The sequence below is a fragment of the Mesoplodon densirostris genome, chromosome 4 (genome assembly GCF_025265405.1).
Source record: "Mesoplodon densirostris isolate mMesDen1 chromosome 4, mMesDen1 primary haplotype, whole genome shotgun sequence".
Classification (NCBI taxonomy): domain Eukaryota; kingdom Metazoa; phylum Chordata; class Mammalia; order Artiodactyla; family Ziphiidae; genus Mesoplodon; species Mesoplodon densirostris.
Genome location: NC_082664.1, coordinates 46,681,184 through 46,706,114, shown reverse-complemented (window position 1 = coordinate 46,706,114; position 24,931 = coordinate 46,681,184). Strand labels below are relative to the sequence as shown.

Here is a 24,931-nt window from a genome sequence, read left to right as displayed (position 1 = left end):
CAGCTAGCCGGAAGGGAGTCCAGGAAAAAGTCTGGACCTGCCTAAGAGGCAAGAGACCATTGTTTTGGGGTGCGCGAGGAGAGGGGACTCAGAGCACCACCTAAACCAGCTCCAGAGACAGGTACGAGCTGCGGCTATCAGTGTGGACACAAGACATGGGCATGAAACTCTAAGGCTGCTGCTGCAGCCACCAAGAAGCCTGTGTGCAAACACAGGTCACTATGCACATCTCCCCTCCCTGGAGCCTGTACAGCCCACCACTGCCAGGGTCCTGTGATGCAGGGGCAACTTCCCCGGGAGAACACACGGCACACCTTAGGCTGTTGCCATGTCATGCTGGCCTCTGCCACCACAGGCTTGCCCCACATTCCATAACCTTCCCTCCCCCCGGCCTGAGTGAGCCAGAGCCCCTGAATCAGCTGCTTCCTCAACCCCGTTCTGTCTGGGCAAAGAACAGATGCCCTGAGGCGACCTACACGCAGAGGCGGGGCCAAATCCAAAGCTGAACCCCAGGAGCTGTGCGAACAAAGGAGAGAAAGGGAAATCTCTCCCAGCAGCCTCAGGAGCAGCGGATTACATCCCCACAGTCAACTTGATGTACCCTGCATCTGTGGAATACCTGAATAGTCAAAGAATCATCCCAAATTGAGGAGGTGGACTTTGGGAGCAACTGTAGACTTGAGGTTTGCTTTCTGCATCTAATTTGTTTTGGGTTTTATGATTATCTTAGTTTAGTATTTAGAGTTTATTTTCATTGGTAGATTTGTTTACCGATTTGGTTGCTCTCTTCCTTTTTTTTTCTCATATATATATATAGGTATATATATATATTTTTCCTTTTTCTCTTTTTGTGAGTGTCTATGTTATGCTTCTTTGTGTGATTTTGTCTGTATAGCTTTGGTTTTACCATTTGTCCTAGGGTTTCTTTTTTTAGTATAGTTTTTAGTGCTTGTTATCATTGGTGGATTTGCTCATTGGTTTGGTTGCTCTAGTCTTTCTTCTTTTTATGACTTTTTAATTTTTAATAATTTTTTTTTATTTTAATAACTTTATTTTATTTTATTATTTTTTTCTTTCTTTTTTTTCTCTCCCTTTTCTTCTGAGCCATGTAGCTGACAGGGTCTTGGTGCTCTGGGTGGGTGTCAGGCCTGTGCCTTTGAGGCGGGAGAGCCAAGTTCAGGACATTGGTCCAACAGAGACCTCCCAGCTCCACGTAATATCAATCGGCGAAAGCTCTCAAAGAGATCTCCATCTCGACGCTGAGACCCTGCTCAACTCGATGACCAGCAAGTTACAGTGCTGGACACCCCATGCCAAACAACTAGCAAGACAGGAACAACCCCACCCATTAGCAGAGAGGCTGCCTAAAATCATAATACGGTTACAGACACCCCAAATACACCACTGGACATGGTCCTGCCCACCAGAAAGACAAGATCCAGCCTCATCCACCAGAATACAGGCACCAGTCTCCACCCAGAAGCCTACACAACCCACTGAATCAACCTTAGCCACTGGGGGCAAACACCAAAAACAACAGGAACTGTGAACCTGCAGCCTGTGAAAAGGAGACCCAAAACACAGTAAGTTAAGCAAAATGAGAAGACAGAGAAACACAGAGCAGATGAAGGAGCAAGGAAAAAACCCACCAGACCAAACAAATGAGAGGAAATAGGCAGTCTACCTGAAAAAGAATTCACAATGATGATACTAAAGTTCCAAAATCTTGGAAAGAGAATGGAGAAAATACAAGAAACGTTTAACAAGGACCTAGAAGAACTAAAGAGCAAACATTGATGAGCAACACAATAAATGGAATTAAGAATTCTCTAGGGCTTCCCTGATGGTGCAGTGGTTGAACGTTCACCTGCCGATGCAGGGGACACGGGTTCGTGCCCCGGTCGGGAAGATCCCACATGCCGCGGAGCGGCTGGGCCTGTGAGTCATGGCCGCTGAGCCTGCGCGTCCGGAGCCTGCGCTCCGCAACGGGAGAGGCCCCAACAGTGAGAGGCCTGCATACCGCAAAAAAAAAAAAAAAAGAATTCTCTGGAAGGAATCAATAACAGAATAATTGAGGCAGAAGAACGGATAAGTGACCTGAAAGATAAAATACTGGAAATAACTACCACAGAGAAGAATAAAGAAAAAAGAATGAAAATAATTGAGGACAGTCTCAGAGACCTCTGGGACAACATTAAACACACCAACATTTGAATTATACGGGTCCCAGAAGAAGAAGAGCAAAAGAAAGGGACTGAGAAAATATTTGAAGAGATTATAGTTGAAAACTTCCCTTATATGGTAAAGGAAATAGTCAATCAAATCCAGGAAGCACAGAGAGTCCCATACAGGATAAATCCAAGGAGAAACATGCCAAGACACATACTAATCAAACTATCAAAAATTAGATACAAAGAAAAAATATTTAAAGCAGCAAGGGAAATGCAACAAATAACATTCAAGGGAATCCCCATAAGGTTAACGGCTGATCTTTCAGCAGAAACTCTGCAAGCCAGAAGGGAGTGGCAGGACATATTTAAAATGATGGAAGGGAAAAACCTACAACCAAGATTACTCTACCCAGCAAGGAGCTCATTCAGATTTGAAAGAGAAACTAAAACCTTTACAGACAAGCAAAAGCTAACAGAATTCAGTACCACCAATTCAGCTTTGCAACAAATACTAAAGAAACTTCTCTAGGCAGGAAACACAAGAGAAAGAAAAGACCTACAAAAACAAACACAAAACAATTAAGAAAATGATAATAGGAACATATATATCGATAACTACCTTAAATGTAAATGGATTAAATGCTCCAACCAAAAGACATAGACTGGCTGAATGGATACAAAAACAAGACCCATATATATGCTGTCTACAAGACACCCACTTTAGACCTAGGGACACATACAGACTGAAAGTGAGGGGATGGAAAAAGATATTCCATGCAAATGGAAATCAAAAGAAAGCTGGAGTAGCAATTCTCATATCAAACAAAATAGACTTTAAAATAAAGACTATTACAAGAGGCAAAGAAGTACACTACATAATGATCAAGGGATCAATCAAAGAAGAAGATATAACAATTGTAAATATTTATGCACCCAAAATAGGAGCACCTCAATACATAAGGCAAATGCTAACAGCCAAAAAAGGGGAAATCGACAGTAACACAATCATGGTAGCGGGCTTTAACACCCCACTTTCACCAATGGACAGATCATCCAAAATGAAAATAAATAAGGAAACACAAGCTTTAAATGATACATTAAACAAGATGGACTTATTTGATATTTATAGGACATTCCATCCAAAAACAACAGAATACACATTTTTCTCAAGTGCTCACGGAACATTCTCCAGGATAGATCATATACTGGGTCACAAATCAAGCCTTGGTAAATTTAAGAAAATTGAAATTGTATCAAGTATCTTTTCTGACCACAACGCTATGAGACTAGATATCAATTACAGGAAAAAATCTGTAAAAAATACAAACACATGTAGGCTAAACAATACAGTACTAAATAACCAAGAGATCACTGAAGAAATCAAAAAATACCTAGAAACAAATGACAATGAAAACACGATGACCCAAAACCTATGGGATGCAGCAAAAGCAGTTCTAAGAGGGAAGTTTAGAGCAATAGAATCCTACCTCAAGAAACAAGAAACATCTCAAATAAACAGCCTTACCTTACACCTAAAGCAATTAGAGAAAGAAGAACAATAAAACCCCAAAGTTAGCAGATGGAAAGAAATAATAAAAATCCAATCAGAAATAAATGAAAAAGAAATGAAGGAAACAATAACAAAGGTCAATAAAACTAAAAGCTCGTTTTTTGGGAAGATAAACAAATTTGATAAAACCATTAGCCAGACTGATCAAGAAAAAAAGAAGACTCAAATCAATAGAATTAGAAATGAAAAAGGAGAAGTAACAACTGACACTCCAGAAATACAAAGGATCATAAGAAATTACTAAAAGCAACTATATGCCAATAAAATGGACAACCAAGAAGAAATGTACAAATTCTTAGAAAAGCACAACCTTCTGAGACTGAACCAGGAAGAAATAGAAAATATAAACAGACCAATCACAAGCACTGAAATTGAAACTGTGATTAAAAATCTTCCAACAAACAAAAGCCCAGGACCAGATGGCTTCACAGGCAAATTCTATCAAACATTTAGAGAAGAGCTAACACCTATCCTTCTCAAACTCTTCCAAAATATATCAGAGGGAGGAACACTCCCAAACTCATTCTACGAGGCCACCATCACCCAGATACCAAAACCAGACAAGGATGTCACAAAGAAAGAAAACTACAGGCCAATATCACTGATGAACATAGATGCAAAAATCCTCAACAAATTACGAGCGCAAAGAATCCAACAGCACATTAAAAAGTTCATACACCATGATCAAGTGGGGTTTATCCCAGGAATGCAAGGATTCTTCAATATATGCAAATCAATCAATGTGATACACCATATTAACAAATTGAAGGATAAAAACTATATGATAATCTCAATAAATGCAGAAAAAGCTTTTGACAAAATTTAACACCAATTTATGGTAAAAACCCTCCAGAATGTAGGCACAGAGGGAGCTCACGTCAACATAATAAAGGCCATATATGACAAACCCACAGCCAACATCATCCTCAATGGTGAAAAACTGAAACCATTTATGCTAAGATCAGGAACAAGAGAAGGTTGCCCACTCTCACCACTATTATTCAACATAGCTTTGGAGGTTTTAGCCACAGCAATCAGAGAAGAAAAAGGAATAAAAGGAATCCAAATCAGAAAAGAAGAAGTAAGGCTGTTACTGTTTGCTGGTGACATGATACTATACATAGAGAATCCTAAATATGCTACCAGGAAACTACTAGAGCTAATCAATGATTTTGGTAAAGTAGAAGGATACAAAATTAATGCACAGAACTCTCTTGCATTTCTATACACTAATGATGAAAAATCTGAAAGAGAAATTAAGGAAACACTCCCATTTATTATTGCAACAAAAAGAATAAAATGCCCAGGAATAAACCTACCTAAGGAGACAAAAGACCTGTATGCAGAAAACAGAAGACATTGATGAAAGAAATTAAAGAGGATACAAAGCAATTGAGAGATATACCATGTTCTTGGATTGGAAGAAGCAACACTGTGAAAATGACTATACTACCCAAAGCAATCTACAGATTCAGTGCAATCCCTATGAAACGACCAATGGCATTTTTCACAGAACTAGGACAAATGTACAGTTTTCCACCCTCATTTTGTCCCTTAGCATTATGTTAAAAATTTTCAACTTATCATGTGATTGAAATTTTGGGGGTTAAAATTGTCTTAAATGCAGTATGGTACTGGCACAAAAACAGAAATATAGATCAATGGAACAGGATAGAAAGCCTAGAGATAAACCCACACACATATGGTCACCTTATTTTTGATAAAGGAGGCAAGAATATACAGTGGAGAAAAGACAGCCTCTTCAATAAGTGATGTTGGGAAAACTGGACAGCTCCATGTAAAAGAATGAAATTAGAACACTCCCTAGCACCACACACAAAAATAAACTCAAAATGGATTAAAGACCTAATTGTAAGGCACTATAAAACTCTTAGAGGAAAACATAGGCAGAACACTCTATGACATAAAGCACAGCAATATCCTTTTTGACCCACCTCCTAGAGAAATGGAAATAAAAACAAAAATAAACAAATGGGACCTAATGAAACTTAAAATCTTTTGCACAGCAAAGGAAACCATAAACAAGATGAAAAGACAACCCTCAGAATGGGAGAAAGTATTTGCAAATAAGCAACTGACAAAAGATTAATCTCCAAAATTTACAAGCAGCTCAATATCAAGAAAACAAACAACCCCATCCAAAAATGGGCTGAACACCTAAATAGACATTTCTCCGAAGAAGATATACAGATTGCCAACAAACACACAAAAGGATGCTCAACATCACTAATCATTATAAAAATGCAAATCAAAACTACTGTGAGGTATCATCTCACACCAGTCAGAATGGCCATCATCAAAAAATCTACAAACAATAAATGCTGGAGAGGGTGTGGAGAAAAGGGAACCCTCTTGCACTGTTGGTGGGAATGTAAATTGGTGCAGCCACTATGGAGAACAGTATGGAGGTTCCTTAAAAAACTAAAAATAGAACTACCATATGACCCAGCAATCCCACTACTGGGCATATACCCTGAGAAAACCATAATTCAAAAAGAGACATGTACCACAATGTTCATTGCAGCTCTATTTACAATAGCCAGGACATGGAAGCAACGTAAGTGTCCATCGACAGATGAATGGATAAGAAGATGTGGCACATATATACAATGGAATATTACTCAGCCATAAAAAGGAACAAAATTAAGTTATTTGAAGTGAGGTGGATGGACCTAGAGCCTGTCATACAGAGTGAATTAAGTCAGAAAGAGAAAAACAAATACCGTATGCTAACACATATATATGGAGGAAAAAAAATGGTTCTGATGAACCTAGTGGAAGGACAGGAATAAAGACGCAGACGTAGAGAATGGACTTGAGGACACAGGGAGTGGGAAGGGTAAGCTGAGACCAAGTGAGAGAGTGGCATGGACATATATATACTACCAAATTGAAAAATAGCTAGCTAATGTGAAGCAGCCGCATGGCACAGGGAGATCAGCTCGGTGCTTTGTGACCACCTAGAGGGGTGGGATAGGGAGAGTGTGAGGAAGATACAGAGGGAGGAGATATGGGGATATATGTATATGTATAGCTGATTCACTTTGTTATACAGCAGAAACTAACACAACATTGTAAAGCCATTATACTCCAATAAAGATGTTAAAAATAAATATAAAAAATATTTTCACATCAAAATATATTTTTAAATACATAAAAATATATTTAATATATATTCAGATATATTAAATATTTATATATTATGTATAGTTTACAGATACTACATTTCAATGGATATAATCAGAAGAAACAGAGCAAAAGAATTATAAAAGTTGTATATGTTCACTGAGAGTGTGTTTATAGGCGATTGATTTAGAGACATGTTAGTACACTGGTAGCTTCTTGTTAAAATTTTGCAGCCATAATTAAACAAAAAGTTATGAGCAAAATAGTGATACTGTAAACCAAAATGACTCTGTGTTCACCTTGAACCAACAGTATGTGTGTTTTTATGAAACTTCACCTCATAAGTATATATTCTAAAAGAGTTCTGCTTCCAGTATTGTGGAGTAGGTTTCTAATCTAACAGCTTGACTGTCTGACAGATAACAACTATAAAGTCTGAGCAACAACAAAAAAGTCACTCTGAGGGCTCTGGAGACTGTACCAAAGTAAAAAGAGAGTCAGAAGTTGGAAGAGGTGACTGCCAATGCCCTGCAGCAGTTTTACCCTGCAGGCAATCATGGTGTTGGCAGAAGGGATTAAAACTGCAGGTGAAATCCTCTGCCTCTCTGCCAAGGGGATTTAGAAAGAGGAGGCTTGGGCAACTAGGAGCACTGGAGGATGATGGGGGAACTCCAGAATCAAGAGAAGCAGAGGAGGAAATGTCAAAATCTGCATATACACTTTGCCCAAGACCCTGGCTGACATTGAACCATACATGCAGAGTCACCACCAGGGCAGGCAAGCTTTCATTTTACATTTTGAGTTTAACCAAGTTAATTGCTTTCTAAAGAAAATAAAAGGAATACTTTTTGAAGGAATATAACAGAATTGAGAATCTCCCACAGCATAGTATTAACATGCCAAAAACACAACCCTAAATTATTTAGCATATGAAGAATCCGGAAAATATTTCTAAGGGAAAGAACAGTTGACAGATGCCAACTCCAAGATAATGTAGACATTGGTACTGTCAGAAAAGAATTTTAACGGGACTACTGTAACTATGCTCGTCAGGTAAAAGAAAATATACTTGTAACAAATGAAAAAATAGGCAATCTCAGCAGAGAATTAGAAAATCTTGATAAGTTTTTTTTAAATAAGGGGAAAAGGTGAAGTGAAAACAAATGTGTGGAAAGTGCATAATCCTGAATGTGCAATGGTAGTGTGACAGGCACGTGACGACTGTCTGTCATGGGTGTTCTGAGTCACAAAGAAATGGGAACTGCTGTATTAAACAGTAAGAAACTACTGACTTTTTTCTTGGTTGTTTGGTTTTGTTTTTAGGAGGAGACTGTCACATGCAAGACTGGGACTTCAAAAAAAGTCGTATTAAAAGGTATGTAGATGATTGAAGAAAAAGTAGACCATAGATGGGGTACCCCCCAAAAAAGGAAAAAAAATGTTTATAGCAAATGTAATGAAATTTTAGGATTATTATTATGTAAAGTACCATAAGCTTGATAAGGAATATAGCAAGATATCAAAGAATAATAGACAAAAGACATAGGCTTACAATTCCTAAAAGAAAAAATAATAATTGGTAAGGAAATGCAACCAAAAAGCTGGTCTTGCTATTATTCAAGGAAATGCAAACTGAAATAATGATATCACTTTGCTAATTAAATTAGCAACGCTTTGATGATAATATTTAGTTCAAATTGAGGGTATAGGAAAGTTATGTATTCATATATTATGTACAAAACTTTATATAAAACAGTATAACTGAAATGAAAAATAATTGGCAGTATGTATCAAGAGCTATAAGAGTATTCATATAATTAATTCTAGCAATACCAATTTTGGATATTTAGGAAATAACCTCAAACATCAAAAAGCTACATAAATGAAGTTGTTCTTTCATAACGAAGTAACTTATAATAGCAAAAAAATAAATAACAAGGCAATTACACATACTATATATAAAATAGATAATCAACAAGGACCTACTGTATAGCACAGGGAACTCTACTTAATATTCTGTAATAACCTATATGGGAAAAGAATCTGAAAAAGAATGGATATATGTATATGTATAACTGAATCACTTTGCTGTACACCTGAAACTAACACAACATTGTAAATCAACTATACTCCAATATAAAATAAAAATTAAATTTTAAAAAAAGGTAATGCTGGGCTTCCCTGGTGGCGCAGTGGTTGAGAGTCCACCTGCCGATGCAGGGGACGCAGGTTCGTGCCCCGGTCCAGGAGGATCCCACATGCCGCGGAGTGGCTGGGCCCGTGAGCCATGGCCGCTGAGCCTGCGCGCCCGGAGCCTGTGCTCCGCAACGGGAGAGGCCACAACAGTGAGAGGCCCGCGTACCGCCAAAAAAAAAAGAAAAAGAAAAAAAGGTAATGCTGAGATAAAGGTCCAGTAATAGAGAAATTTTTATATAAATTAGGATACATGCATAGGATGGAAAGTTGTATAGTCATCAACATGTTATCATTATGAACAGTATGTAGCAAAATTGAAAAATATTATGAGTGAAGAAAGCAGTCAATGATATGTATAATATAATAATAATTCTTTTAAAAAATACATTAAAAAATAAACCACATTGCGTGAAGGAGGGAAGGTTTCTACACACTACAAGCCCCTTCGCGGGCGGAGACTGCAGGTGGCGGAGGGGGAAAGCTTCGGAGTAGCGGAGGAGAGCACAGCAACAGGGGTGTGGAGGGCAAAGCAGAGAGATTCTGGCACAGAGGACCGGTGCCCTCAGGCACACACCAGCCCGAGAGGCTTGTCTGATCGGCCGCCGGGGCGGGCGGGGCTGGGAGCTGAGGCTCGGGTATCGGCTTTCAGTCGGAGCACAGGGAGAGGACTGGGGCTGGCGGCAGGAAGAGAGCCTGAAGGGGTTAGTGCACCACGGCTAGCCCGGAGGGAGTCCGGGGAAAGGGTCAGGAGCTGCCGAAGAGGCAAGAGACTTTTTTCCCTTTTGTTTCCTGGTGCGCGAGGAGAGGGCATTAAGAGGGCTGCTTGGGGAAGCGCCGGAGACAGGCGCGAGCCGCGGGTAAGGCGCGGACCTCGGAGACGGGCGTGGGCCGCCGCCGCCGCCGCCGCCGCCGCCGCAGGGCCTGTGTGCGAGCGCGGGTCACTGTCCGCCCCGCCTTCCGGGGGGCCTGTGCACCCCGCCACTGCCGGGGTCCCGAGACCCGGGGACGGCTTTCCCGGCAAAGCGCACAGAGCGCCACGGGCTGCTGCAACGTCACGCCGGCCTCTGCCGCCGCAGGCCCGCCCCACACTGCGCGCCCCTCCCTCCCCTCTGCCTGAGTGAGCCAGAGCCCCCGAATCAGCGGCTCCTTTAAACCCGTCCTGTCTGAGCGAAGAACGGACGCCCTCCGGCGACCTACGCGCAGAGGCGGGGCCAGGTCCAAGGCTGAGACCCGGGAGCTGTGAGAGCAGAGACAGGGAAATCTCTCTGTGCAGCCTCGGAGGCAGCGGATTAAAGCTCCACGGTCCATTTGATGTGCCCTGCGTCTGTGGAGTGCATGAATGGACAGCGAATCATCCCAAATTGAGGAAGTGGACTTTGAGGACAAGATTTAAGACTTTCCCCCGTTTTCCTCTTTTTACAACGAATTATTCCAACTTAAGGAGGTGGACTTAGAGAGCAAGATTTCAGACTTCTCGCCCTTTTCCTCTTTTTACAACGAATTATCCCAAATTGAGGAGGTGGACTTGGAGAGCAAGATTTTTTATTTTTTCCCCCTGCTCTCTTTTTGTGAATGTGTATGTGTAATCTTCTGTGTAAGATTCTCTCTGTATAGCTTTGCTTCCACCATATGTCCCAGGGTTCTATCGGTCCGTTTTTTTTTTCAATAATTACTTTCTAATTTTAATAATGCTACTATATTTCATACTTTATTCTATTTTACTTTACCTGCTCTTTCTTTTTTTCCTACCTTCCCTTCCTCCCTCCCTCCCTCCGCTCCTCCTTTCCTTCTTTCTTTTTCTTTCCTTCCTCCCTCCCTCCCTCCTGTCTTTCTTTCCTTCCTCCCTCCCTCCCTCTCTTCTTCCATTCACTCTTCCTTTTGCTTTCATTCCTCCCTCCCTCCCTCCTTTCTTTCCTTCTTTCTTTCCATCCTCCCTCCCTCCCTCCCTCCTTTCTTTCTTTCTTTCTTCCGTCCTTCCTTCCTTTCTTCCCTTCTTACTTTCTTTCTCTCTCTCTTTCTTTCTTCTACTAATTCTTTCTTTCTACTTTTTCTCCCTGTTAATCTAAGCCGGGTGGATGAAAGGCTCTTGGTGCTGCAGCCAGGAGTCAGTGCTGTGCCTCTGAAGTGGGAGAGCCAACTTCAGGACACGGGTCCACAAGAGACCTCCCAGCTCCACATAATATCAAGCAGCGAAAATCTCCCAGAGATCTCCATCCCAACACCAGCACCCAGCTTCAGTCAACGACCAGCAAGCTACAGTGCTGGTCACCCTATGCCAAGCAACTAGCAAGGCAGGAACACAACCCCACTCATTAGCAGAGAGGCTACCTAAAAACATAATAAGGCCATAGGCACCCCAAAACACACCACCAGACGTGGACCTGTCCACCAGAAAGACAAGATCGAGCCTCAACCACCAGAACACAGGCATTAGTCCCCCCAACCAGGAAGCCTACACAACCTACTGAAACAACCTTAGCCACTGGGGTCAGACACCAAAAACAACGGGAACTACGAATCTGCAGCCTGCAAAAAGGAGACCCCAAACACAGTAACATAAGCAAAATGAGAAGACAAAAAAACACACAGCAGGTGAAGGAGCAAGATAAAAACCTACCAGACCTAACAAATGAAGAGGTAATAGGCAGTCTACCTGAAAAAGAATTCAGAATAATGATAGTAAAGCTGATCCAAGATTCTATTTCCAAGATCCAAAATCTTGGAAATAGAATAGACAAAAGGCAAGAAACAGTTAACAAGGACCTAGAAGAACTAAAGATGAATCAAGCATCGATTAAAAATACAATAAATAAAATGAAAAATACTCTAGACGGGATCAATAGCAGAATAACTGAGGCAGAAGAACGGATAAGTGAAGTGGAAGATAAAATAGTGGAAATAACTGATGCAGAGCAAAATAAAGAAAAAAGAATGAAAAGAACAGAGGACAGTCTCAGAGACCTCTGGGACAACATTAAACGCACCAACATTCGAATTATAGGGGTTCCAGAAGAAGAAGAGAAAAAGAAAGGGACTGAGAAAATATTTGAAGAGATTATAGTTGAAAACTTCCCTAATATGGGAAAGGAAATAGTTAATCAAGTCCAGGAGGCACAGAGAGTCCCATACAGAATAAATCCAAGGAGAAATACGCCAAGACACGTATTAATCAAACTGTCAAAAATTAAACACAAAGAAATCATATTAAAAGCAGCAAGGGAAAAACAACAAATAACACACAAGGGAATCCCCATCAGGTTAACAGCTGATCTCTCAGCAGAAACTCTACAAGCCAGAAGGGAGTGGCAGGACATAATTAAAGTGATGAAGGAGAGAAACCTGCAACCAAGATTACTCTACCCAGCAAGGATCTCATTCAGATTTGATGGAGAAATTAAAACGTTTACAGACAAGCAAAAGCTGAGAGAGTTCAGCACCACCAAACCAGCTTTACAACAAATGCTAAAGGAACTTCTCTAGGCAAGAAACACAACAGAAGGAATATACCTACAATAACGAACCCAAAGCAATTAAGGAAATGGGAATAGGAACATACATATCAATAATTACCTTAAATGTAAATGGACTAAATGCTCCCACCAAAAGACACAGATTGGCTGAATGGATACAAAAACAAGACCCATATATATGCTGTCTACAAGAGACCCACTTCAGACCTAGAGACACATACAGATTGAAATTAAGGGGATGGAAAAAGATATTCCATGCAAATGGAAATCAAAAGAAAGCTGGAGTAGCAATTCTTATATCAGACAAAATAGACTGTAAAATAAAGACTATTAGAAGAGACAAAGAAGGACAGTACATAATGATCAAGGGATCGATCCAAGAAGAAGATATAACAATTGTAAATATTTATGCACCCAATATAGGAGCACCTCAATACATAAGGCAAATACTAACAGCTATAAAAGGGGAAATCGACAGTAACACAATCATAGTAGGGGACTTTAACACCCCACTTTCACCAATGGACAGATCATCCAAAATGAAAATAAATAAGGAAACACAAGCTTTAAATGATACATTAAACAAGATGGACTTATTTGATATTTATAGGACATTCCATCCAAAAACAACAGAATACACATTCTTCTCAAGTGCTCATGGAACATTCTCCAGGATAGATCATATCTTGGGTCACAAATCAAGCCTTGGTAAATTTAAGAAAATTGAAATTGTATCAAGTATCTTTTCCGACCACAATGCTATGAGACTAGACATCAATTACAGGAAAAGATCTGTAAATAATACAAACACATGGAGGCTAAACAATACACTACTCAATAACGAAGTGATCACTGAAGAAATCAAAGAGGAAATTAAAAAATACCTAGAAACAAATGACAATGGAGACACGACAACCCAAAACCTATGGGACGCAGCAAAAGCAGTTCTAATAGGGGGAAGTTAATAGCAATACAATCCCACCTTAAGAAACAGGAAACATCTCGAGTAAACAACCTGACCCTGCACCTAAAGCAATTAGAGAAAGAAGAACAAAAAACCCACAAAGTTAGCAGAAGGAAAGAAATCATAAAAATCAGATCAGAAATAAATGAAAAAGAAATGAAGGAAACGATAGTAAAGATCAACCAAACTAAAAGCTGGTTCTTTGAGAAGATAAACAAAATTGACAAACCATTAGCCAGACTCATCAAGAAAAAAAGGGAGAAGACTCAAATCAATAGAATTAGAAATGAAAAAGGAGAAGTAACAACTGACACTGCAGAAATACAAAAGATCATGAGAGATTACTATAAGCAACTCTATGCCAATAAAATGGACAACCTGGAAGAAATGGACAAATGCTTAGAAATGCACAACCTGCCAAGACTGACTCAGGAAGAAATAGAAAATATGAATAGACCAATCACAAGCACTGAAATTGAAACTGTGATTAAAAATCTTCCATCAAACAAAAGCCCAGGACCAGATGGCTTCACAGGCGAATTCTATCAAACATTTAGAGAAGAGCTAACACCCATCCTTCTCAAACTCTTCCAAACAATATCAGAGGAAGGAACACTCCCAAACTCATTCTACGAGGCCACCATCACCTTGATACCAAAACCAGGCAAGGATGTCACAAAGAAAGAAAACTACAGGCCAATATCACTGATGAACATAGATGGAAAAATCCTCAACACAATACTAGCAAACAGAATCCAACAGCACATTAAAAGGATCATACACCATGATCAAGTGGGGTTTATTCCAGGAGTGCAAGGATTCTTCAATATACGCAAATCAATCAATGTGATACACTATATTAACAAGTTGAAGGAGAAAAACCATATGATCATTTCAATAGATGCAGAGAAAGCTTTCGACAAAATTCAACACCCATTTATGATAAAAACCCTGCAGAAAGTAGGCATAGAGGGAACTTTCCTCAACATAATAAAGGCCATATATGACAAACCCACAGCCAGCATCGTCCTCAATGGTGAAAAACTGAAACCATTTGCACTAAGATCAGGAACAAGACAAGGTTGCCCACTCTCACCACTCTTATTCAACCTAGTTTTGGAAGTTTTAGCCACAGCAATCAGAGAAGAAAAGGAAATAAAAGGAATCCAAATCGGAAAAGAAGAAGTAAAGCTGTCACTGTTTGCAGATGACATGATACTATACATAGAGAATCCTAAAGATCCTACCGAAAAACTACTAGAGCTAATCAATGAATTTGGTAAAGTAGCAGGATACAAAATTAATGCACAGAAATCTCTGGCATTTCTGTACACTAATGATGAAAAATCTGAAAATGAAATCAAGAAAACACTCCCATTTACCATTACAACAAAAAGAATAATATATCTAGGAATAAACCTACCTAAGGAGACAAAAGACCTGTATGCAGAAAATTATAAGACACTGATGAAAGAAATTAAAGATGATACAAATAGATGGAGAGATATACCATGCTCCTGGATTGGAAGAATCAATATTGTGAAAATGACTCTACTACCCAAAGCAATCTACAGATTCAATGCAATCCCTATCAAACTACCACTGGCATTTTTCACAGAACTAGAACAAAAAATTTCAAAATTTGTTTGGAAAAACAAAAGACCCCGAATAGCCAAAGCAATCTTGAGAACGAAAAACGGAGCTGGAGGAATCAGGCTTCCTGACTTCAGACTATACTACAAAGCTACAGTAATTAAAACAGTGTGGTACTGGCATAAAAACAGAAAGATAGATCAGTGGATCAGGATAGAAAGCACAGAGATAAACCCACGCACATATGGTCACCTTATCTTTGATAAAGGTGGCAGGAATGTACAGTGGAGAAAGGACAGCCTCTTCAATAAGTGGTGCTGGGAAAACTGGACAGGGACATGTAAAAGTTTGAGATTAGATCATTCCCTAACACCATACACAAAAATAAGCTCAAAATGGATTAAAGACCTCAATGTAAGGCCAGAAACTATCAAACTCTTAGAGGAAAACATAGGTAGAACACTCTATGACATAAATCACAGCAAGATCCTTTTGGACCCACCTCCTAGAGAAATGGAAATAAAAACAAAGATAAACAAATGGGACCTAATGAAACTTCAAAGCTTTTGCACAGCAAAGGAAACCATAAACAAGACCAAAAGACAACCCTCAGAATGGGAGAAAATATTTGCAAATGAAGCAACTGACAAATGATTAATCTCCAAAATTTATAAACAGCTCATGCTGCTCAACAGCAAAAAAACAAACAACCCAATCCAAAAATGGGCAGAAGACTTAAATAGGCATTTCTCCAAAGAAGATACACAGACTGCCAATAAACACATGAAAGAATGCTCAACATCTTTACTCATTAGAGAAATGCAAATCAAAACTACAATGAGATATCATCTCACACCAGTCAGAATGGCCATCATCAAGAAATCTAGAAACAATAAATGCTGGAGAGGGTGTGGAGAAAAGGGAACACTCTTGCACTGCTGGTGGGAATGTGAATTGGTACAGCCACTATGGTGAACAGTATGGAGGTTCCTTAAAAAACTAAAAATAGAACTACCATATGACCCAGCAATCCCACTACTAGGCATATACCCTGAGAAAACCATAATTCAAAAAGAGACATGTACCAAAATGTTCATTGCAGCTCTATTCACAATAGCCCGGAGCTGGAAACAACCTAAGTGTCCATCATTGGATGAATGGGTAAAGAAGATGTGGCACATATATACAATGGAATATTACTCAGCCATAAAAAGAAATGAAACTGAGCTATTTGTAATGAGGTGGATAGACCTAGAGTCTGTCATACAGAGTGAAGTAAGTCAGAAAGAGAAAGACAAATACCGTATGCTAACACATATATACGGAATTAAAAAAAAAATGTCATGAAGAACCTAGGGGTAAAACAGGAATAAAGACACAGAATTACTTGAGAATTGACTTGAGGATATGGGGTGGGGGAAGGGTAAGCTGTGACAAAGCGAAAGAGAGGCATGGACATATATACACTACCAAACGTAAGATAGATAGATAGTGGGAAGCAGCCGCAGAGCACAGGGAGATCAGCTCGGTGCTTTGTGACTGCCTGGAGGGGTGGGATGGGGAGGGTGGGAGGGAGGGAGATGCATGAGGGAAGGGATGTGGGAACAGATGTATATGTATGACTGATTCACTTTGTTGTAAAGCAGAAACTAATAAAAAATAAATAAATAAATAAATAAACCACATTAAGATTGCAATTGTTTGAGGGTAGTGGGGTTTTGGGGTTATGATTTTCTCCTCTAGTTTTAAACCACTCATGTGCTTAAAATTATAATTTTAAAAACAGTCTAGGCAAGGGTTTTTAAGTCTAGGCAAGGCTTGGGAATGGAGTGGGAATAACAAGAAAGGCATGGATTAAAAGGTGAGGAGGAGGTCAGATAGCGAGCTTTTGGCACCTTGACTATGTGTGGGCTGCGGGAGAGGGCGATATCAAAGGTATTCAGTGACTTCAATCTTGGGTGATTAGGAGAAGCTGATTCCAGGATCCAAAATAGGGAACACAGGAATCAGCAAGTACATAAGGGAAGAGCATGGAACCTATCTCAGGTGTGCTCAGTCTGAGGTCAGACGTCTTAATCCACAGACAATTGGAAATGAGAGAAGTCAAACAGAGAAGGCATGACACCCCTTCCCATGGAGTGAACTGCTGAGTTCCTGAAATGGAATGAGGTTACCAAAGAAGAGTGGAGAGAAAGAGGCAGAGGCAGAACTTCAGCTAGGGGTAAGAATAACAACAAGGAAGGACAGTGGAACAAAAACAAGCTTCACTAAACTTAGCATTAAAGACCAGGTCTAAGTCCCAGCATCATCAGCTAGACAAATGCAGTGGCTGATTACACTGGTGGTCCCCAGTGAGCCTCACCTCCCTTCCCCTTGAGCATGGCCTGGGTCTGTGACTGCTCTAACCAATGCAATATGGTGGAAGTCATACTGTACCAGTTCTGGACTTAAACCTTAAGAAGGCTTTTGTTCTCTGGGGTGCTCTGAGCCACCATATAAGAAATCCAGTTACCCTTCTAGAGAACCCATAGAGAGAGTAGCCCTGAGACTACATGGGGAGAGAGAGACCCAGCTATTTCAGCATCCCAGCTGAGGCCAGCCTTTTAGCTGTCCCCAGCCAGGTGCCAGACATGCAAGCGAGCCATCTAAGACGTTCCAGCCCCCGTCTGATGCAGCTTCATGAGAAATCCCAAGAGAGACCAAAAAAAAAAAAAAAAAAAAAAAAGCTGTCCAGCTGAGCCCCCATCCACCCACATAACTGTTTGAAATAATAAATTGGTTGTTTCATACCACTAAGTTTGAAGTGGTTTGTTATACAGCACTAGATAACTGAAACCACAAGTTACTCAAAACTTACCCTACCCTAAGTTTTCTTGCCTGCAAAACCAGTTAATAACTCTATCATTCTGATAATATGTTTGCCATAACGGTCAAATGAGATAATGTGTCCAGTGATTCTAAAGTGTTTCCATTAAAGCACCCCTGGTGACAGGAGACAGCGAATGACACACGTCTGGGATCTGGAAGGTGTGGCTGTTTCTTGGAAGATTTATGGTTTCATATTAAATGCCATAGCCAGTTTTGCATTCTCCATGTATTTTCTGTAGTTCCATGCACCCTGGTTATCCTGTGTCTTCACATCCTCCTACTGCATCATGGTGAAGCCTTGGGGTAAGAATACCCAGTTTGAAAGATGTAGGTGCATGTGAGCTGTGAATGTGCAATGAAGAAGAATCACTGGTGAGAGGAGACAGACAAGGAGTGGTCAAGAAAGGCAGAAGAGAACCAAGAAATTCCCAGGTCTTGGAAAGTGCAGGAGGTTTGTTTAACAATCAAATGCTGTTAAAAAGCCATCGGATTTGGCGACTGGTAAATTAATGATCTTCAAAACAATGATTTCTTTGGTAAGGAGGCAGGAGCTGGGGGTAGAATAAAAGTAGAGTGGGTTCTTTGAGAACATTGGGAGGGAAAGGAAGAGGATATAAGTTCAGGAAGGAGTGGGGATCTAGAGAGGAATTTTGTTCTGTTACGTCTTGTTTTGAAACACAGGAATGCTGCACATGCTTTTAATGATGGGGAGAAAAGCAATGAAGAGAGGAAGAACTTGAAGACTACAAGGAGAGGACTGATACATACGAGATAAGGTTCAAGAAGAAGCAGGAGGCTTAGGATGGCTAAATACTAACAGAGGTGGAGGAGGCGACCTCAGGGAGGAGAAGGAAGAACCATCTCTGTAACGGGAGCGAAGGAGCAGAGGGCGGCAGAAGAAACAGACACTTAGACGTGGAAGAGAGAGGGAGAAAGTCCACGTTGTGCAGCTTCAGTAGGACACCAGGTCACCTGCAGAGAAGGGAAGCCTGGAGGCTTGAAGAGAGTGGGAAAGATTTAGTGTATTGGAGGAAAGACAGAGGGAATCAGTTGGAGACAAGTAAAAACCCAAGCAGCAGTGAGAGTCTGGCTTAGGGTAGAGAAAATGAATTTATTGTGGCATCAATCCTTGACCTCATTCAATGATGAGAGAGAGAGAGAGAGAGACAGAGAGAGAGAGACAGAGAGACAGAAACAGTGAGTATTTGCAGCAGCGGGGATTGAAAGGTCAGCTGTCGGGAGGAAGTGTCAGAGAGAGGATGCCTGTGTTACCAGAGCACCAGTGGCCAGGTGGAGAGTGATCCAGGCTGAATGTGTATTTGGGGGACTAGGGCCCAGGGTTGGGACACGATGGACATGGAGAGCACGCTCAGCTGAAGCGAGGGGTAGGCATTTCATATTTACAGTTGTACATTTTACAACTGTTAAAATTTGAACAATTGCCAATAATGATGTGTTCCTTCATTACTGTATAGCTGTTAAGTCTGAGGGACTGAAGTAAAGAGTACAGTGAATGGGTTGAGGAAATTAAGACTAGTGGATTTGATGTGTTGTCTTATGGCTAGTGTCACGGTCAGTTTTATGTGTGAACTTGGCTTGGCTACAGTCCCCAGTTACTCAGTCAAGCACTGATCTAGGTGGTGTTGTGAAGGTACTTTGTAGCTGTGATTAAAGTCCACAATCAGTTAACTTTAACTGAGTAAGATTATCCTAGATGATGAGATGGGCTGGATTCAATCCGTTGAAAGGCCTTGAGCTGTTCTGTGCATTCACCCTTCCAGTGTTAAGGAGGATGTAAAGACCTGCTCCAGTGGAAATGTTCCTCTTTTGTTTAGTAGATTTGAGAATGGTGAATTTGATTCAGGACTTGAGCTGGGATAAAGGAAACAAGAATACTTCCTACCTCTCTCCCTATCCCTTTCTCTCTTCCCTGGGGCAATAAAATAGAACTCCGTTTGAGAAGCAAATGTTTCCTGAGTGGTTCCTGTGAGCAGTTGGGCCTGAGCAGTAATAGAAGGACTTGAAATACCTCACAGAAAAGGTGGAAATTGTTTCCCAGAATTCCACTGACCAAACCCTGGTTTGATCCTTGCCTTTAGGAGTGTTAAGGAAGCTTTTAAACTTTCAATTCAAAACTGTGCATGACCTTTCTGGAATTAGAAATATATTGCTTCCATCAGCACTTCTCTGATGGCCAAAGATGTGACAAGTCAGATAAAGCAAATAAATATGAGAGAGATGATCCTATGTTGTGTGTTGGGTCCCTGCCCCGGAGCCTCATACAACATCCTCTTTGAGCATATGGTAGAGCTTTCCTATACGAATATAAGAGGGAGCCTGATCCAGCCTGATACCTGCCCACTGCCAGTGCTCTTATTTGTCTGGGAATGGCTGGCTTCGTGCAGGATGACAAGGCAGAAGCTCTGTGCATGTGAGGTAGGGAGCCTCTTTGGAGAGAACTTATCCAAAGGGAAGAGGGAGCCAGGCATGCTGACATGACCCAGTAACATGACCCATTGGGGAGTGCAGTGACTCCAAGGACATGGTATTTATTGTGTGTTGCTGGATTCTGATACCCCCAGAACCTAAGCAGAGAGGGAATTGTTGGTAAGAACTAGAACTGTTATGTTAAAACTAGAAATATTCAGATGTCAGAAAGTGTGGCTTTAGCAAATGTTACTGAAGTGGGAGGGAAGTTGTCCAGTTCAATTTGCCATAAACCACCCAACAGACAGGCGTTGTAGAAGGTCGGGGTGCTGGTGGTGGTGCAGTGAGTGGTGGCAGCAGACTCCGTGGAGTCCAGCTCTAAGCAGAGCACATGCAGGGCCAGCAGAAGGGAGCTTGTTCATGGGCACAGAACAGGCATTCCTGGGGACTCCCAGTGGTACTTGGAAGCTCTCTGCAGGGGAGTAGAGAATAGCCTGTGACACGTGCAGCATCACTATTTCTATGACCCCAGCTCTACCCAGAGGTGGGTTGGGATGGGGAAGGTAAGGTCACATAAGGACTCAGAGAACCCATTGCTTGCATCTGGTGATGGATTCTTCTGCCACATAAAGCTTAGAGTGCCAGCCAAGGATCAGAAGCATCACATTGTCCATCATAATTCTTGTGCTCAGACTCTTTGTTAATCCTATGTATTTGTAGGTATGGTTCAGTTAAGTGCCAGCCTGTCCTGGATACACCTTACTGTAAGCTTCTTTTTGACCAAGGAAATTGAGGCACAGCCACTTCCACTTTCTTCTGCTGTTGGGTTGACTACGTTCTGGTAAGCTTAAATGCCCCTGTCTTTTTTCTTCCAAGTTTCTTGCTTATTATATTTATAATAACAGAGTTCATTGGGTATCACTCTGCCCTATGAAAGCCAATGCATCAATAATGCTCTTATGACCTGCTCTTATTATTATAAACATTGGCATTAAATGGGTGATGCCATCAGGTGAGTGGAGAGGCAGGGAAGGAGGAGGTACTGGCACCATGCATAGGAAGGATTCACCATGCCTTTCAGCTTGACATCTACGAAGAAGCATCAATTCCTTTCCCTTGTTCCAGTGTATTCTCAACTTGTACGTAAGAAGTTATTCAGGGCTTCCCTGGTGGCGCAGTGGTTGAGAGTCCGCCTGCTGATGCAGGGGACACGGGTTCGTGCCCCGGTCCGGGAAGATCCCACATGCGGCGGAACAGCTGGGCCCGTGAGCCATGGCTGCTGAGCCTGCACGTCCGGAGCCTGTGCTCCGCAACGGGAGAGGCCCAACAGTGAGAGGCCCGCGTACCGCAAAAAAAAAAAAAAAAAAAAAAAAAAGAAGTTAGTCAAAGATGGTGACAGATTTCCCACGTGACCTTTACAGCTGCTAGTTTGATATGACTTTTGGCTGCTTGCTGGGAAAAAAAAAAATGTCAGAGATGAATTGTCAGGACATTAGCTCCTCTTCCTAGCAGCTTTAGGAACATTCTGTACTTGATGTATGTGAGTGTGTAATACTGAAGAAATACAGTGTGAATATGCAGGAAAAAGTAATACACTTTGCTGGCTGCCACAGCTCAAGGCTTCTGTCACTGGTCATAATGATTGAGGAGCAGTTTCCTAACCCCTCAGACTCTGAGAGACATCCCTGCAAAGAAAGCACCTGGGGAAGATTTTCTCTGATGATGTTTTTCTGTAATAAGGAGTAAAATTTTTTCCATGAAGGGCAGGAGTTGAAGAAGCAGTGCATTTGAAGACCTCCTGAAAGGAACGTGTGGTTGTTCTCTCTTCTCTGAGCTCTTGGGAATTGGGGACTCCGCTGGGGAGCTTGTCCTTCTCCCATCCATCCAGGGACGTTGGCCCTTTGGTTCTAGGAGAGCAGGGCAGTGAGGGTAGAACCAAAACAGTGCTAAATGTTCACAGGAAAGGAGCTCTTTCGAGGTAAGAGCTTTCCGGTTATTGCAGATGGTGGCGGCAGTGCAGGTATGGTAACCAGAAGCTACTGAATTCCAACCTGCTGCCAGAACTTTCTCAGGGACTCTGACAAACTTAAAATCTAAATAACATATTGTGTTCTTTGCAACTGGAACATTTTGATGACTTCTCCCCAGCTCACACAGGAAAAGAGTCTATCACTACTGGGTCTTTTGTAGAAAGAGATTCTTCTAGAGAGAGAATTCGTTAACTGGCCAGATTTTGGTGTTTAAAAAAAAAAAAAAAGCTTGACACTGACACTGATCCTGGTTTGCTGAGAAACAAGAAATTCTGTCTGCATTCTTTTCAGTGGGAGCTGAAATGTTGAACCACCTACATAATTCTCTTTCACATAAAAATGTTAAAGTTGAGCAAATAAACAGTGATTTCTTTTATTATTATTTACAGGGAAGAATATGGCCACCAGGAAGCATGTCTGCTAATGTGTTTGGCCAAGTTCTCCATAGAGACAGTGATTAATAGGAGAAATGAGTGGAAAATTAGTGTACACAAATAGCTATTGAGAAATGGGGTGAAATGCTAATGCAGTGACCTTTAAATCTTCATTTTTCTTTATTTCTCTGAATGCTAATTAACGGACGTGTTTGGCACCAGGGGATTTCGCGTCCAAGTCCATATCCCTGCTAAGTGGTATTCTGAGAATTTCTGGAGCTGAGTCTCAGAGGAGAGCTGACCCGAGGAGGCTCCCATCCCTGCTGGCGCCCTGTGGCTTTTCCTCTGAGAGCAAAAAAATGCCATCGTCCAGCAGCTCATTAGCATGGCTGTACAGCCTCTGCAGTTAGCAAGGTAATTAGTTTCAGAGGTTAGTGGAGGCTGGGGAGGTTGGAGGCACAGCATGTTTATTGACTGCTGTCCCTGGACAGCAGAACCACTGCCTGCTTGTTAAAGAGACCTGAATTACTGCCTGCCTAGAGCTCTAGGACCTTAGGAAGAAGCAATGTGGTAACTGGGGCCTTCCATGAAGCAAAGGGCAAAGGTAAATTTGTAATTCAGGCAATAACCTTTAGAGTGATACCAAGGGATACTTTCTGGAAAACAATGCTGTCATGTCGAGAGGGCAATAGACTAAAAGTGTGTGCTGAGTTTGGGTTGGGAATTCTTATCATCTGGGAGGAAGAAGAAGTAGCTCAGATTGAATGAAAATGAGTTGGAGTTGTTCACGAGGAAGATCTTCGAAATTAACTTTTATAAGGAGAACTTTAAATTTCTACAAGTACAGCCCTTCCATAATGGAACTGTCAGACAGGAAAAGTTCAAGCAGAGGTTGGATGGTCATCTGTGCCTCGCTCTATCTTTAGTTTTCCTCGTATGTAAAATGGGACTAGACTACTACTTACCTCACAAGGTTACTATGAAGATTAAATACATTAATATTAGAAAACACATATTAAGCGCCACGTAAGTGCTTGACATTATTATCACTGTTATTACTTATCTATAAAGGATGTAATAGTAGGTTTGGGTAGGATATTGAACTAAATGATCTCAAGATTTCTCCAAACTCTTGGGTCCTATGACTCAGTGGTTTAGTGGTAGAAGTATTTTGCACCCCACCAATAGCTCCGGTAAGTTTTAATCTGGGGCACACTAATCCAATAGATGAGTCCCAATAGATGTCTTTAGAACAGTGATGATCCTTCTGTATGACTTTCTTGACCTATTTAGAGCCATATGTACTTATTTTTTATTTATTTATACCCTGCTTTGTTCCTAAAAGATTATAGGCAAGACATTTAAAGTAATTTTGAATGTGCTTTGGAAGATGTACTGAATTAAATTTTCTAGACTTGTCTCTTGTTAAAGCATAGCTTTTAAAAAAGAATTTAAAACCATCAAGTAAATTGGTAGATTGTGGGGGCTAAATCTAATATTTTTAAAAGCATACCATATGGGTGCACTGGGGACAGACAGTGGAATAGGAGGAGAGAGCAGTAGGAAGAGGAGAAGGACATCAAAAATGTGACTTACAGTAGTTTCAAATTGTAGAAGAAAACAAAGCTCAAAGACAAGGGTCCAGCGGACACAGGTTACCCAAGAGTCCCCAAAGCACCATTTCACTGATTTGTGTCCAAGCATGGACCTCCTGATCAGAGTCTAATTATTCTCCATTGGAACCATCAGATGCTACCATATGGGTGACATTTAAAAGAAGACAGAGCTCCTGATGGAGAGGATGACAAAGAGAAGCCCTGCTGTGTACCAGATGCTTTACAAACATCATCTTTTTAAATTGTCACTAGAATTCTGATGAGAAAAGTGAGATTCATAAAGATAAAGCAACTTGCCCCAACGCTATCGATAGTTCATAAGTGATGGAGGTGGAATCCCTAGGAATGCCTGACTCCAAAATCCATGTTCTTTCTAATACTCTCTTCCTCTCTGATGTAGACCTGTGAACAACTAGGATCTAGTAATACTGAAATTTGGGAGACAGAGGGCTCCTCCATGTCTGTAATTTATGAAGTTGTGTATCATTTAATCTTTCTAAACTCT

General features: G+C 41.0%; 1 long non-coding RNA gene across 1 annotated transcript in view; it reads left to right on the top strand.

Annotated features, from left to right (window-relative positions):
* Positions 1–21,225, top strand: part of LOC132489154 (uncharacterized) — a 221,622-nt gene extending 200,397 nt beyond the window's left edge. Inside the window, exons 4-5 of the long non-coding RNA XR_009531847.1 lie at positions 8,212–8,263; positions 21,127–21,225. This is a non-coding gene — a long non-coding RNA (uncharacterized LOC132489154). The remainder of the gene's footprint in view (positions 1–8,211; positions 8,264–21,126) is intronic.
* The last annotated feature ends 3,706 nt before the right edge of the window (positions 21,226–24,931 follow it).